The 15,291-nt window shown below is 47.3% G+C and overlaps 1 protein-coding gene and 1 long non-coding RNA gene across 2 annotated transcripts in view; both read right to left on the reverse strand.

Moving 5' to 3' along the window:
* Positions 1 to 15,291, reverse strand: part of LOC118381832 (paralemmin-2-like) — a 170,838-nt gene that overhangs the window by 13,571 nt on the left and 141,976 nt on the right. The gene's annotated exons all lie outside the window — the stretch shown is intronic.
* On the reverse strand, positions 11,591 to 12,747 carry LOC127929254 (uncharacterized). The gene is made up of 3 exons (XR_008134179.1): positions 12,374 to 12,747; positions 12,100 to 12,312; positions 11,591 to 12,028 (listed from the first exon to the last, which is right to left on the reverse strand). It is a non-coding gene; the product is annotated as an uncharacterized LOC127929254 (long non-coding RNA).

Consider the following 15,291-nt stretch of genomic DNA (forward strand, 5'->3'; position numbering starts at 1 on the left):
TTGGTGTAAAGCTGCCACTCCTTTCTGGTCATGGCTCTGATTGGTGTAAATTGGCCACGCCTTTCTGGTAACCAGTCTTAACCTCTACCTTTGTCCGTTCAGATAGGACAGGTTCAGCCTGATACGGATATTTCTTTTGGGACTGTATATTTGCTACCGACCTGCGGACGGAGGGCCAAGTCAGGTCCAAGAGGCTTCTAAACAGTTCTACCACCAAGCCCCCAGCCACATCATAGACTTTCTCCTGGGACGGCCAGGTGGGGGCCAAGTCTAGGTCCAAGAGGCTTTAAACAGTTCTACCACCAAGCCCCCAAGCCACATCATAGACTGTTCTCTCTGCTACCGCACGGCAAGGGTACTGGAGGGCCAGGTTGGTCCAAGAGGCTTCTAAACAGTTCTACCACCAGCCCCCAAGCCACATCATAGACTGTTCTCTCTGCACCAGGCAAGGGTGAGGGCCAAGTCTAATCAAGAGGACTAAACAGTTTACCACCAAGGGAGCCACATCAGGTAGACTGATTCTCTCTGCTAATCAGGGACTGATTTAGGACCAAGAGGCTTCTAAACAGGTCTGAGCCCCCAAGCCACATCAGGGACTGATTTACCGACCAGGGACGGAGGGCCAAGTCTTGGTCCAAGAGGCTTCTAAACAGTTCTACCAAAGGCCACTGATCATAGACTGTTCTCTCTGGACCCAGGTGGGTACCGGAGGGCCAAGTCTAATCAGGGCTTCTAAACAGTTCTACCACCAAGCCCCCAAGCCACATCATAGACTGTTCTCTCTGCTACCGCACAGGGACAGCGGTACCGGAGTGATTCCAAGAGGCTTCTAAACAGGTCTACCACCAAGCCCCCAAGGACATCATAGACTGATTCCTCTGCTAATCAGGGACGGAGGGCCAAGTCTTGGTCCAAGAGGCTTTAAACAGTTCTGGGACAGCCCCCAGCCACATCATAGACTTCTCTCTGCTAATCAGGGACTGATTTAGACCGGAGGGAGTCACCAGGCTTCTAAACAGTTCTACCACCAAGGGACATCATAGACTGTTCTGGGACACCAGGTGGGTGAGGGCCAATCAGGGACAAGAGGCTTTAAACAGGGACACCAAGGTGGGTGATTCCACATCATAGACAGGGTTCTCTTTACCGCACCAAGGGACGGAGGGCCAGTCTTGGTCCAAGAGGCTTCTAAACAGTTCTACCACCAAGCCCCCAAGCCACATCATAGACTGTTCTCTCTGCTACCGCAGGGCTGAAGCGGTACCGGAGGGCCAAGCTGGTCCAAGAATGATAAACAGTTCTACCACAAGCCCCCAAGCCACAAAGACTGTTCTCTCTGCTACCGCACGGCAAACACCGGAGGGCTCTGTTCCTCCAAAGGCTTCTAAACAGTTGGAACAAGGAACAGCAACATCATTGTTCTCTCTGTTAGTATGAGCAGGAGGCCTTTCTGGTCATGGCTTCTAAACAGTTCTACCAGCAAGCCCCCAAGCCACATCATAGACTGTTCTGGCTCTGATTGGGTAAAGCAGTGCCGGAGGGCCAAGTCTGGTCAGAGGCTTCTAAACAGTTCTACCACCAAGCCCCCTGCCACATCATAGACTTTCTGGTCTGCTCTGACGGTAAAGCTACCGGAGGGCCTTTCTGGTCAGAGGCTTCTAAACAGGTCTACCACCAAGCCCCCTGCCACATCCTTTCTCTCTGCTCACGGCAAGCGGTACCGGAGGGCAAGTCTGCTTCTAAACAGGTCTACCACCAAGCCCCCAAGCCACATCATAGACTGTTTTCTGGTAACCAGTCTTAACCCTACCCCAAGTCTAGGTCAAGAGGCTTCTAAACAGTTACCACCAAGCCGGATAGCCACATCATAGACTGTTATTTCTCTGCTACCGCACGGCAAGCGGTACCGGAGGGCCAAGTCTAGGTCCAAGAGGCTTCTAAACAGGTCTACCACCAAGCCCCCAAGCCACATCATAGACTGTTCTCTCTGCTACCGCACGGCAAGCGGTACCGGAGGGCCAAGTCTAGGTCCAAGAGGCTTCTAAACAGTCTACCACCAAGCCCCCAAGCCACATCATAGACTGTTCTCTCTGCTACCGCACGGCAAGCGGTACCGGAGGGCCAAGTCTTGGTCCAAGAGGCTTCTAAACAGGTCTACCACCAAGCCCCCAAGCCACATCATAGACTGTTCTCTCTGCTACCGCACGGCAAGCGGTACCGGAGGGCCAAGTCTAGGTCCAAGAGGCTTCTAAACAGGTCTACCACCAAGCCCCCAAGCCACATCAGTCCGTTGTTTACAACCAATAAGCAACTAGGCACAGAGACTTCGGAAAGTATTCAGACTCCTTCACTTTTTCCACATTTTGTTACGTTACATTCTAAAATGGATTACATTGTTTTTTTCCCACAATCTACACACAACACCCCATAATGACATCACAATGCCCCATAATGACATCACAATACCCCATAATGACATCACAATACCCCATAATGACCAAGCAAAAACAGGTTATTAGATATTTTTGCAAATGTATAAAAAAAATTATGAAATATGACATTTACATAAGTATTCAGACCCTTTACTCAGTACTTTCTTGAAGCACGTTTGGCAGCGATTACAGCCTCCAGTCTTCTTGGGTATGATGCTACAAGCTTGGCACACCTGTATTTGGGGAGTTTCTCCCATTCTTCTCTGCAGATCCTCTCAGGCTTTGTCAGGTCCCCATTCTTAAAATAAAGTGGTGATCCTAACTCACCTAAAATAGGGATTTTTACTAGGATTAAATGTCAGGAATTGTGAAAAACTAAGTTTAAATGTATTTGGCTAAGGTGTATGTAAACTTCCGACATCCGACAAACACACACACACACACACACACACACACACACACACACACACACACACACACACACACACACACACACACACACACACACACACACACACACACACACACACACACACACACACACACACACACATTCCATTTATCCCAGGGGACCTGGGTTTGGGTTATTATTTTTGCTGGCTAGCCAATCAGGAAGCATCGTTCAGAGGAACCCCCCTGACTCCTCCCTGGTCATTTCCTGCCATTGTATAGTGCAAGAGGGTTCTAGAATGCCTCAAAAGTTCCATGGTCAGTAATAACAAGGAAGCTTCCCAAGATTCCATCTCTTAGTCCACCCTATTCCCCATATAGTAATAACAAGGAAGCTTCCCAAGATTCCATCTCTTAGTCCATCCTATTCCCCATATAGTAATAACAAGGAAGCTTCCCAAGATTCCATCTCTTAGTCCACCCTATTCCCCATATAGTGCACTACTATAGATGAGAGCCCTATTCCCCATATAGTGCACTACAATAGACCAGAGCCCTATTCCCTATATAGTGCACTACTATAGACCAGAGCCCTATTCCCTATATAGTGCACTACTATAGACCAGAGCCCTATTCCCTATATAGTGCACTACTATAGACCAGAGCCCTATTCCCTATATAGTGCACTACTATAGACCAGAGCCCTATTCCCTATATAGTGCACTACTTTAGACCAGAGCCCTATTCCCCATATAGTGCACTACAATAGACCAGAGCCCTATTCCCTATATAGTGCACTACTATAGACCAGAGCCCTATTCCCCATATAGTGCACTACAATAGACCAGAGCCCTATTCCCTATATAGTGCACTACTATAGACCAGAGCCCTATTCCCTATATAGTGCACTACTATAGACCAGAGCCCTATTCCCCATATAGTGCACTACAATAGACCAGAGCCCTATTCCCTATATAGTGCACCACTATAGACCAGAGCCCTATTCCCTATATAGTGCACTACTATAGACCAGAGCCCTATTCCCTATATAGTGCAATACAATAGATGAGAGCCCTATTCCCTATATAGTGCACTACTTTAGACCAGAGTCCTATGGAACACTATTCCCTATATAGTGCACTACTATAGACCAGAGCCCTATTCCCTATATAGTGCACTACAATAGACCAGAGCCCTATTCCCTATATAGTGCACTACTATAGACCAGAGCCCTATTCTCTATATAGTGCACTACTTCAGACCAGAGCCCTATGGAACCCTATTCCCTATATAGTGCACTACTTTAGACCAGGGACCATAGGGGGTTCATAGAGTTCTACTGTGATGGTCAATACCAACATCTGCACCCCCATGGTCAATACCAACATCTGCACCCCCGTGGTCAATAGTCAATACCAACATCTGCACCCCCATGGTCAATACCAACATCTGCACCCCCCTGGTCAATACCAACATCTGCACCCCCCTGGTCAATACCAACATCTGCACCCCCCTGGTCAATACCAACATCTGCACCCGTGAACAAGGCCATGATTGGGAGTCCCATAAGGTGGTTCACAATTGGCCAAGCGTCGTCTAGGTTTGGCCAGATAAGGCTGTCATTGTAAATAAGAATTTGTTGTCAACTGACTTGTCTAGTTAAGTAGAAGTTAAATAAATACATACAAATAAATAAATAAATTCAACTCATGGTCAAAGACAACTCACAAACAATAACAACACGACAAAGATCAACGTGTTGAAAACACAAACATCCTCTCTGTGGTCAGAGGTCAAAGTTCTCTCCCCTTTTTTTTCACTTTCACTTTTTCTGCTCCCACTCTCCCTCCTCTCTCCCTCCTCTCTCCCTCCTCTCTCCCTCCTCTCTCCCCCCTCTCTCCCTCCTCTCTCCCTCCACTCTCCCTTCACTCTCCCTCCACTCTCCCTCCACTCTCCCTCCTCTCTCCCTCCACTCTCCCTGCTCTCTCTCTCCACTCTCCCTCCTCTCTCCCTCCACTCTCCCTCCTCTCTCCCTCCTCTCTCCCTGCTCTCTCCCTCCACTCTCCCTCCACTCTCCCTCCTCTCTCCCTCCACTCTCCCACTCTTCTTCCTCCCACCACTCTCCCTCCACTCTCCCACTCTCCTTCCTCTCTCCAGCTCTCCCTCCACTCTCCCACTCTTCTTCCTCCCACCACATATTTAATCTCTCCCTATTCCAGTCTGCTGTTCCCACATGCTTCAAGATGTCCACCATTGTTCCTGTACCCAAGAAAGCAAAGGTGACTGAACTGAATTACTATCGCCACGTAGCACTCACTTTTGTCATCATGAATCGCATTGTATGATTTTTAAGTAATTCGGTCTGTATGTTCCCTAGCCGATGGCAGAACAGTTGAAACTGGAGCAGCAGCACGACCAGGTGGACTGGGGACAGCAAGGAGTCACCATATCAGGTGGTCCTGAGCCTTCTGACGGTCTGTATGCAGTATATTTGGGAATAGCAGTCATTGGAAAGAAGTGGAGGGCTCTCAACAAGAACATTTAATAATCAATGAAAAGGTAAAAGGTCAATGAACATATGGTGGTTATTAGACAGAGACAGAGACAGACAGAGACAGAGACAGAGACAGAGACAGAGACAGAGACAGTGACAGTGACAGTGACAGTGACAGAGACAGAGACAGAGACAGAGACAGAGACAGAGACAGAGACAGTGACAGTGACAGTGACAGTGACAGTGACAGAGACAGAGACAGAGACAGAGACAGAGACAGAGACAGAGACAGAGACAGAGGCAGAGGCAGAGACAGAGACAGAGGCAGAGACAGAGACAGAGACAGAGACAGAGACAGAGACAGAGACAGAGACAGAGACAGAGACAGACAGAGACAGAGACAGAGACAGAGACAGAGACAGAGACAGAGACAGAGACAGAGACAGAGGCAGAGGCAGAGACAGAGACAGAGGCAGAGACAGAGACAGTGACAGAGACAGAGACAGTGACAGTGACAGAGAAATAGACAGAGACAGACAGAGACAGAGACAGAGACAGAGGCAGAGGCAGACAGAAACAGAGACAGAGACAGAGACAGAGACAGAGACAGAGACAGAGACAGAGAGAGTGACAGTGACAGAGGCAGAGGCAGAGACAGAGACAGTGACAGAGACAGTGACAGTGACAGAGAAATAGACAGAGACAGACAGAGACAGAGACAGAGACAGTGACAGAGACAGAGACAGAGACAGAGACAGAGACAGAGAGAGTGACAGTGACAGAGAAAGAGACAGAGACAGAGACAGAGACAGAGACAGAGACAGAGACAGAGACAGAGACAGAGACAGAGGCAGAGACAGAGACAGTGACAGAGACAGAGAGAGTGACAGTGACAGAGAAATAGACAGAGACAGAGACAGAGACAGAGACAGAGACAGAGACAGAGACAGAGACAGAAACAGAGACAGAGACAGAGACAGAGGCAGAGGCAGAGGCAGAGACAGTGACAGAGACAGTGACAGTGACAGTGACAGAGACAGAGACAGAGACAGAGACAGAGACAGAGACAGAGACAGAGACAGAGACAGAGACAGAGACAGAGACAGAGACAGAGACAGAGACAGAGACAGAGACAGAGACAGAGACAGAGACAGACAGAGACAGACAGAAACAGAGACAGAAACAGAGACAGAGACAGAGACAGAGACAGTGACAGAGACAGAGACAGAGACAGAGACAGTAACAGAGACATAGACAGAGACAGACAGAAACAGAGACATAGACAGAGACAGAGACAGACACAGAGAATTTATGGCGCTATCTCAGTGTAAAGTCACTGTACAGCACTGAGCCTCTCCCACATTCACCCAGACATCTCAGACTAACAGGAAATATCCTGGCTCTGCTTCCCTCTAGTGGTGCAACTGAACACTACAAAAATAAATAAAGGGAGCACTATAATAACACATCTTAGATCTGAATGAATTAAATATTCTTATTAAATACTTTTTTCTTTACATAGTTGAATGTGCTGACAACAAAATCACATAAAAATGATCAATGGAAATCAAATGTATCAACCCATGGAGGTCTGGATTTGGAGTCACACTCAAAATTAAAGTGGAAAACCACACTACAGGCTGATCCAACTTTGATGTAATGTCCTTAAAACAAGTCAAAATGAGGCTCAGTAGTGTGTGTGGCCTCCATGTGCCTATATGACCTCTCTACAATGCCTGGGCATTCTCCTGATGAGGTGGCGGATGGTCTCCTGAGGGATTCAGGTCTGGGGAACGGGCGGGCCTGTCTCCTGGTAGCGCCTACATGCTCTGGACACTACGCTGACAGACACATCAAACCTTCTTGCCACAGCTCGCATTGATGTGCCATCCTGGATGAGCTGCACTACCTGAGCCACTTGTGTGGGTTGTAGACTCCGTCTCATGCTACCACTAGAGTGAAAGCACCGCCAGCATTAAAAAGTGACCGAAACATCAGCCAGGAAGCATAGGAACTGAGAAGTGGTCTGTGGTCACCACCTGCAGAACCACTCCTTTATTGGGGGTGTCTTGCTAATTGCCTATAATTTCCACCTGTTGTCTATTCCATTTGCACAACAGCATGTGCAATTTATTATATTATATTTTTTATGTATTATTACAGGTAACTTATTAGATACTATGTAGTCATTTTGGGCGAGTTGGAATATTTCTAGATCAAACACGCCAAATAAATCAACATTTTGGGGATATAAATATAAACAAGGACATTATCGACCAAAAGGACCATTTGTAATGTAGCTGTGTGTGATGTTTTGTAATGTAGCTGGGACCTTTTGGAGTGCCAACAGAAGAAGATCTTCAAAGGTAAGGCTTTATATATTATAATTATATCGTTATTTCTGATTTCAGGTGTCGCCACCTGCCTGGTTGAAAATTATTTTCATGCGTTTGTATACGGGGGCGCTTGTCCTCAGATAATCGCCTTTCGCCGTAATGCCTTTTTGAAACATAGAGCGGCTGGATTAACAAGAAGATAAGCTTTATTGTGATGTATTACACTTATATATTTCTGTAGTTTGAAGTTGGCGCTCTGCAATTTCCCTGGATGTTGTCAAATCCATCCCGCTAAAGGGATTGACGTGCGAAGGGATCAGTAAGAGGCTAAAGGGATTGGCGTGCGAAGGGATCAGTAAGAGGCTAAAGGGATTGGCGTGCGAAGGGATCAGTAAGAGGCTAAAGGGATTGGCGTGCGAAGGGATCAGTAAGAGGCTAAAGGGATTGGCGTGCGAAGGGATCAGTAAGAGGCTAAAGGGATTGGCGTGCGAAGGGATCAGTAAGAGGCTAAAGGGATTGGCGTGCGAAGGGATCAGTAAGAGGCTAAAGGGATTGGCGTGCGAAGGGATCAGTAAGAGGCTAAAGGGATTGGCGTGCGAAGGGATCAGTAAGAGGCTAAAGGGATTGGCGTGCGAAGGGATCAGTAAGAGGCTAAAGGGATTGGCGTGCAAAGGGATCAGTAAGAGGCTAAAGGGATTGGCGTGCGAAGGGATCAGTAAGAGGCTAAAGGGATTGGCGTGCAAAGGGATCAGTAAGAGGCTAAAGGGATTGGCGTGCGAAGGGATCAGTAAGAGGCTAAAGGGATTGGCGCGCGAAGGGATGAGTAAGAGGTTAAAGGGATTGGCGTGCGAAGGGATCAGTAAGAGGCTAAAGCGATTGGCGCGCGAAGGGATGAGTAAGAGGCTAAAGGGATTGGCGTGCGAAGGGATGAGTAAGAAGCTAAAGGGATTGGCGCGCGAAGGGATGAGTAAGAAGCTAAAGGGATTGGCGTGCGAAGGGATCAGTAAGAGGCTAAAGGGATTGGCGTGCGAAGGGAAAGGTAAGAGGCTAAAGGGATTGGCGCGCGAAGGGATCAGTAAGAGGCTAAAGGGATTGGCGTGCGAAGGGATGAGTAAGAGGCTAAAGGGATTGGCGTGCGAAGGGATGAGTAAGAGGTTAAAGGGATTGTGTGTATTGTTATGGAATTGTTAGATATTACTTGTTCCATACTACTGCAAAATTGGAGCTAGAAACACAAGCATTTCACTACGCCCCGCAATAACATCTGCTGAACACGTGTATGTGACCAATAAAATCTTATGTGTGTGTGTGTGTGTGTGTGTGTGTGTGTGTGTGTGTGTGTGTGTGTGTGTGTGTGTGTGTGTGTTGGAATGTCAAAGTAAGTATGTGTGAGTGTGTTGGGGTAGAGTCCAGTGTGTGTAGAGTCCAATGTGTTGGGTAGAGTCCAGTGTGTGTTGAGTCCAATGTGTTGGGGTAGAGTCCAGTGTGTTGGGTAGAGTCTAGTGTGTGGGGTAGAGTCCAGTGTGTGGGGTAGAGTCCAGTGTGTGGGGTAGAGTCCAGTGTGTGGGGTAGAGTCCAGTGTGCTGTGTAGAGTCCAGTGTGCTGGGTAGAGTCCAGTGTGCTGGGTAGAGTCCAGTGTGCTGGGTAGAGTCCAGTGTGCTGGGTAGAGTCTAGTGTGCTGGGTAGAGTCCAGTGTGCTGGGTAGAGTCCAGTGTGTGAGGTAGAATCCAGTGTGCTGGGTAGAGTCCAGTGTGTATTGGTAGAGTCCAGTGTGTGGGGTAGAGTCCAGTGTGTTGGGTAGAGTCCAGTGTGTGGGGTAGAGTCCAGTGTGTATTGGTAGAGTCCAGTGTGTTGGGTAGAGTCCAGTGTGTGGGGTAGAGTCCAGTGTGTATTGGTAGAGTCCAGTGTGTGGGGTAGAGTCCAGTGTGCTGGGTAGAGTCCAGTGTGTGTTGGTGGAGTCCAGTGTGTTAACTATTTAGTTAACTGTTTAACTAACTATTTAGCAGTCTTATGGCTTGGGGGTAGAAGATGTTCAGGGTTCAGTTGCTTCCAGACTTAGCGCTCCGGTACCGGTTGACGTGCGGTAGCAGGGAGAACAATCTATGGCTGGAGACTGACACTGCTTGGTATAGAGGTCCTGGATGGCAGGGGGTTCAGCCCCAGTGATGTACTGGTCCGTACGTACCACCCTCTATAGGGTCTTCCTCTGACACCGCCTGGTAGAGAGGTCCTGGATGGCAGGGGGTTCAGCCCCAGCGATGTACTGGGCCGTACGCACCACCTTCTGTAGCGCCGAGCATTTGCCATACCAAGCGGTGATACAGCCAGTCAAGATGCTCTCAGTGGTTTTAGAACTTTTTGAGGCTCTGAGGCCCCGTCATAAATCTATTGAAAGGAGGGAAGAAACAGGCCCTCCGTTTCCCTATACGATCAGCTCCTTTGTCAGACCATAATGCTACAGCAAAGTCTAATAGGTATTGTACACAACAGATTGCTATGAGCAATCACCAGTCAGACGGGGAGAGGACCACAAAGCTGCCCTGTGAGAAGCCTGATTAGAAAGGCCTGCAGAGGGAACAGTCGGTGAACTGTACAGCTTTCTGGGTTTCCCTCAGCATGTGTCTCTCAGAACAACAAACATATGACCTCTAACGTTTAGGACTGTTTATTATCTTTACTGCGTACCGACAAACTCCCTTCTCCGGTTGGAGCCTCATCGACTCACCCTGAATGTTTATAAGGTGGCTACTTTGATCAGAGCAACTACTTTCAATTGCAGGGCAGCGGAGTGAGAGAAGAAAAAGAGAGAGAGAACGAGAGAGGGGGAGAGAGCAGAGAGAGAGAAAGAGAGAGAAAATGAGCAAGAGAGAGAGGGGCAGAGAGAGAGAGAGAGAGAGAGAGAGAGAGAGAGAGAGAGAGAGAGAGAGAGAGAGAGAGAGAGAGAGAGAGAGAGAGAGAGAGAGAGAGAGAGAGAGAGATAGATAGAGGCGTTGGCAAAGTTAATGATGATGTCCTCCCACAAGCTCCCCTCCCAATCTTGACTTCTCCTTCTCTATCTTCCTGTCTGAATCTCCCAGCCGAGCTTATTGGTCCCCGAGGCCTCCACTGTGTGTCTGTGTGTGTGTTCATGTCTGTGTGTCTGTCTGTCTGTCTGTGTGTGTGTGTCTGTGTCTGTGTCTGTGTGTCTGTCTGTGTCTGTGTTCATGTCTGTGTGTGTGTGTGTGTGTGTGTGTGTGTGTGTGTGTGTGTGTGTGTGTGTGTGTGTGTGTGTGTGTGTGTGTGTGTGTGTGTGTGTGTGTGTGTGTGTGTGTGTGTGTGTGTGTGTCTGTGTCTGTGTCTGTGTCTGTGTGTGTGTGTCTGTGTGTGTGTTCATGTCTGTGTGTGTGTGTGTGTGTGTGTGTGTGTGTGTGTGTGTGTGTGTGTGTGTGTGTGTGTGTGTGTGTGTGTGTGTGTGTGTGTGTGTGTGTGTGTGTGTGTGTGTGTGTGTGTGTGTGTGTGTGTGTGTGTGTGTATGGGTGTGTGTATGTATGTGTGTGCCAGTTTCCAAGATTCACCCATCCAGTAGCGGCTCGCATCCCACTTTGCCTCCAGAACAACTTGTATTCTTCGGGGCATGGATTCTACAAGTCATAAATGTTCAACAGGGATGTTGATTCAATGGCATCACTCAGTGGCTGCAGATTGGACAGCGGTCCGCCACCGTCACCAGCCTGTAACGTTGCCACCGGGCAGGATGGAGGCCATTGACTCATACTACTTAAACCAAATCCTGACTCTGCCATCAGCATGACTCAACAGGAACTGAGATTCGTCAGACCAGGCAATGTTTTTCCACTCCTCAATTGTTCGGTGTTGCATGATTCTTGCCATTCATCGTTAACCTCTCTGCCATTGGAACTGAAAAATGATCAACTTGGATTAGCTAACACAACGTGCCATTGGAACACATGAGTGATGGTTGCTGATAACGGGCCTCTCGACGAGTTGTGGGTTCTGAGATGTCGTTCTGCACACCACTGTTGTCCTGCACCGGTATTTGTCTGTTTGTGGCCCACCTGTTAACTTGCATGAGTCTTCCCATTCTCCTTCAACCTCTCATCAACCAGCTGTTTTCACCCACAGGACTGCTGCTGACTGGATGATTCTTCCCATTCTCCTTCAACCTCTCATCAACCAGCTGTTTTCACCCACAGGACTGCTGCTGACTGGATGATTCTTCCCATTCTCCTTCAACCTCTCATCAACCAGCTGTTTTCACCCACAGGACTGCTGCTGACTGGATGATTCTTCCCATTCTCCTTCAACCTCTCATCAACCAGCTGTTTTCACCCACAGGACTGCTGCTGACTGGATGATTCTTCCCATTCTCCTTCAACCTCTCATCAACCAGCTGTTGTCACCCACAGGACTGCTGCTGACTGGATGATTCTTCCCATTCTCCTTCAACCTCTCATCAACCAGCTGTTTTCACCCACAGGACTGCTGCTGACTGGATGATTCTTCCCATTCTCCTTCAACCTCTCATCAACCAGCTGTTTTCACCCACAGGACTGCTGCTGACTGGATGATTCTTCCCATTCTCCTTCAACCTCTCATCAACCAGCTGTTTTCACCCACAGGACTGCTGCTGACTGGATGATTCTTCCCATTCTCCTTCAACCTCTCATCAACCAGCTGTTTTCACCCACAGGGACTGATGATTCTTCCCATTCTCCTTCAACCTCTCATCAACCAGCTGTTTTCACCCACAGGACTGCTGCTGACTGGATGATTCTTCCCATTCTCCTTCAACCTCTCATCAACCAGCTGTTTTCACCCACAGGACTGCTGCTGACTGGATGTTTTGGTTTGTTGCATCATTCTCAGTAAACCCGAGACACTGTCGTGCGTGAAAAGCCCAGGAGGCCGTTTCTGAGGAACTGGAACCGGTGCACCAGGCACTGATCATACCGGGCTCAGTCACTTAGGGCACTAGTTTTGTCCGGTCTGATGTTTAATCGAACAGTAACTAAAAGCCTCGATGCCTGTCTACATGCTTCAATAGCCATTATTATGGTATACCTAATAAACTGTCCGGAGAGTGTATGAGTCTATGGTGATGTACATCCCTTCCCCTCCGACACACGCTCAAGGCTGTAAGTCCCAGCTCTGTGGGGGACATTTGAGGAGATGTTCTCTATAGGAGAGAGAGAAACGGACGAGGTGGTGCAGGGATGTACATCACACATATCCACACCCTCTAACAGGAGACCTGAGGTATGTAGCATACCATACCCTCTAACAGGAGACCTGGGGTATGTAGCATACCCTCAAACAGGAGACCTGAGGTATGTAGCATACCATACCCTCTAACAGGAGACCTGGGGTATGTAGCATACCATACCCTCTAACAGGAGACCTGGGGTATGTAGCATACCATACCATCTAACAGGAGACCTGGGGTATGCAGCATACCCTCAAACAGGAGACCTGAGGTATGTAGCATACCATACCCTCTAACAGGAGACCTGGGGTATGTAGCATACCATACCATCTAACAGGAGACCTGGGGTATGCAGCATACCCTCAAACAGGAGACCTGAGGTATGTAGCATACCATACCATACCATCTAACAGGAGACCTGGGGTATGTAATATACCATACTCTCTAACAGGAGACCTGAGGTATGTAGCATACCATACCCTCTAACAGGAGACCTGAGGTATGTAGCATACCATACCCTCTAACAGGAGACCTGGGGTATGTACCATACCCTCTAACAGGAGACCTGAGGTATGTAGCATACCATACCCTCTAACAGGAGACCTGAGGTATGTAACATACCATACCCTCTAACAGGAGACCTGAGGTATGTAGCATACCATACCCTCTAACAGGAGACCTGAGGTATGTACCATACCCTCTAACAGGAGACCTGAGGTATGTAACATACCATACCCTCTAACAGGAGACCTGAGGTATGTAGCATACCATACCCTCTAACAGGAGACCTGGGGTATGTAGCATACCATACCCTCTAACAGGAGACCTGAGGTATGTAGCATACCATACCCTCTAACAGGAGACCTGAGGTATGTAGCATACCATACCCTGTAACAGGAGACCTGAGGTATGTAGCATACCATACCCTCTAACAGGAGACCTGAGGTATGTAGCATACCATACCATCTGACACGATGCATTCTCCCTCATCTTCCGTCTCTTCTTCCTCCTTCTCCTTCTCTTCCTCTTCCTCATTCTCCTCCTCATCTGCCTCCTCATCTGCTTTCTCATCTGCCTCCTCATCTGCCTCCTCATCTGCCTCCTCATCTGCCTCCTCATCTGCCTCCTCATCTGCCTCCTCCTTCTCCCACCCTCTCTTCCTGTTCCTCATCGTCTATATTATCACTGATTCCTGTAGAGATGACCTCGCCTACTGTGCGTTGTGGCACATATCATTGTGTTATTGATTCTTAGGTGACGTGTTTATTGATCGGTCAACCTCTAGTATGTACATTGTGTGTTAAGGACCAGAGCAGAACAGAGCGGCCTGGTAGCACAGATCAAAGTGTTCATCCCAAATAGCACCCTATTCCTTATGGGCTCTGGGCAACAGAGGCAACTGCATAGGGGCTAGTGTGCTATTTGGGAGGCTGTCACAGATTAAAGAATACAGAGATCTGACTGCTTATCATGAAATATAATACAGAGATCTGACTGCTTATCATGAAATATAATACAGAGGACTGACTGCTTATCATGAAATATAATACAGAGATCTGACTGCTTATCATGAAATATAATACAGAGGACTGACTGCTTATCATGAAATATAATACAGAGATCTGACTGCTTATCATGAAATATAATACAGAGATCTGACTGCTTATCATGAAATATAATACAGAGGACTGACTGCTTATCATGAAATATAATACAGAGATCTGACTGCTTATCAAGAAATATAATACAGAGGACTGACTGCTTATCATGAAATATAATACAGAGATCTGACTGCTTATCATGAAATATAATACAGAGGACTGACTGCTTATCATGAAATATAATACAGAGATCTGACTGCTTATCATGAAATATAATACAGAGATCTGACTGCTTATCATGAACTATAATACAGAGGACTGACTGCTTATCATGAAATATAATACAGAGGACTGACTGCTTATCATGAAATATAATACAGAGATCTGACTGCTTATCATGAAATATAATACAGAGATCTGACTGCTTATCATGAAATATAATACAGAGATCTGACTGCTTATCATGAAATATAATACAGAGATCTGACTGCTTATCATGAAATATAATACAGAGATCAGACTGCTTATCATAAAATATAATACAGAGGACTGACTGCTTATCATGAAATATAATACAGAGATCTGACTGCTTATCATGAAATATTATACAGAGGACTGACTGCTTAACATGAAATATAATACAGAGATCTGACTGCTTATCATGAAATATTATACAGAGGACTGACTGCTTATCATGAAATATTATACAGAGGACTGACTGCTTATCATGAAATATTATACAGAGATCTGACTGCTTATCATTAAATATAATACAGAGATCTGACTGCTTATCATGAAATATAATACAGAGATCTGACTGCTTATCATGAAATAT

The sequence above is a fragment of the Oncorhynchus keta genome, unplaced genomic scaffold (assembly GCF_023373465.1).
Source record: "Oncorhynchus keta strain PuntledgeMale-10-30-2019 unplaced genomic scaffold, Oket_V2 Un_scaffold_621_pilon_pilon, whole genome shotgun sequence".
Taxonomy (NCBI): Eukaryota; Metazoa; Chordata; class Actinopteri; order Salmoniformes; family Salmonidae; genus Oncorhynchus; species Oncorhynchus keta.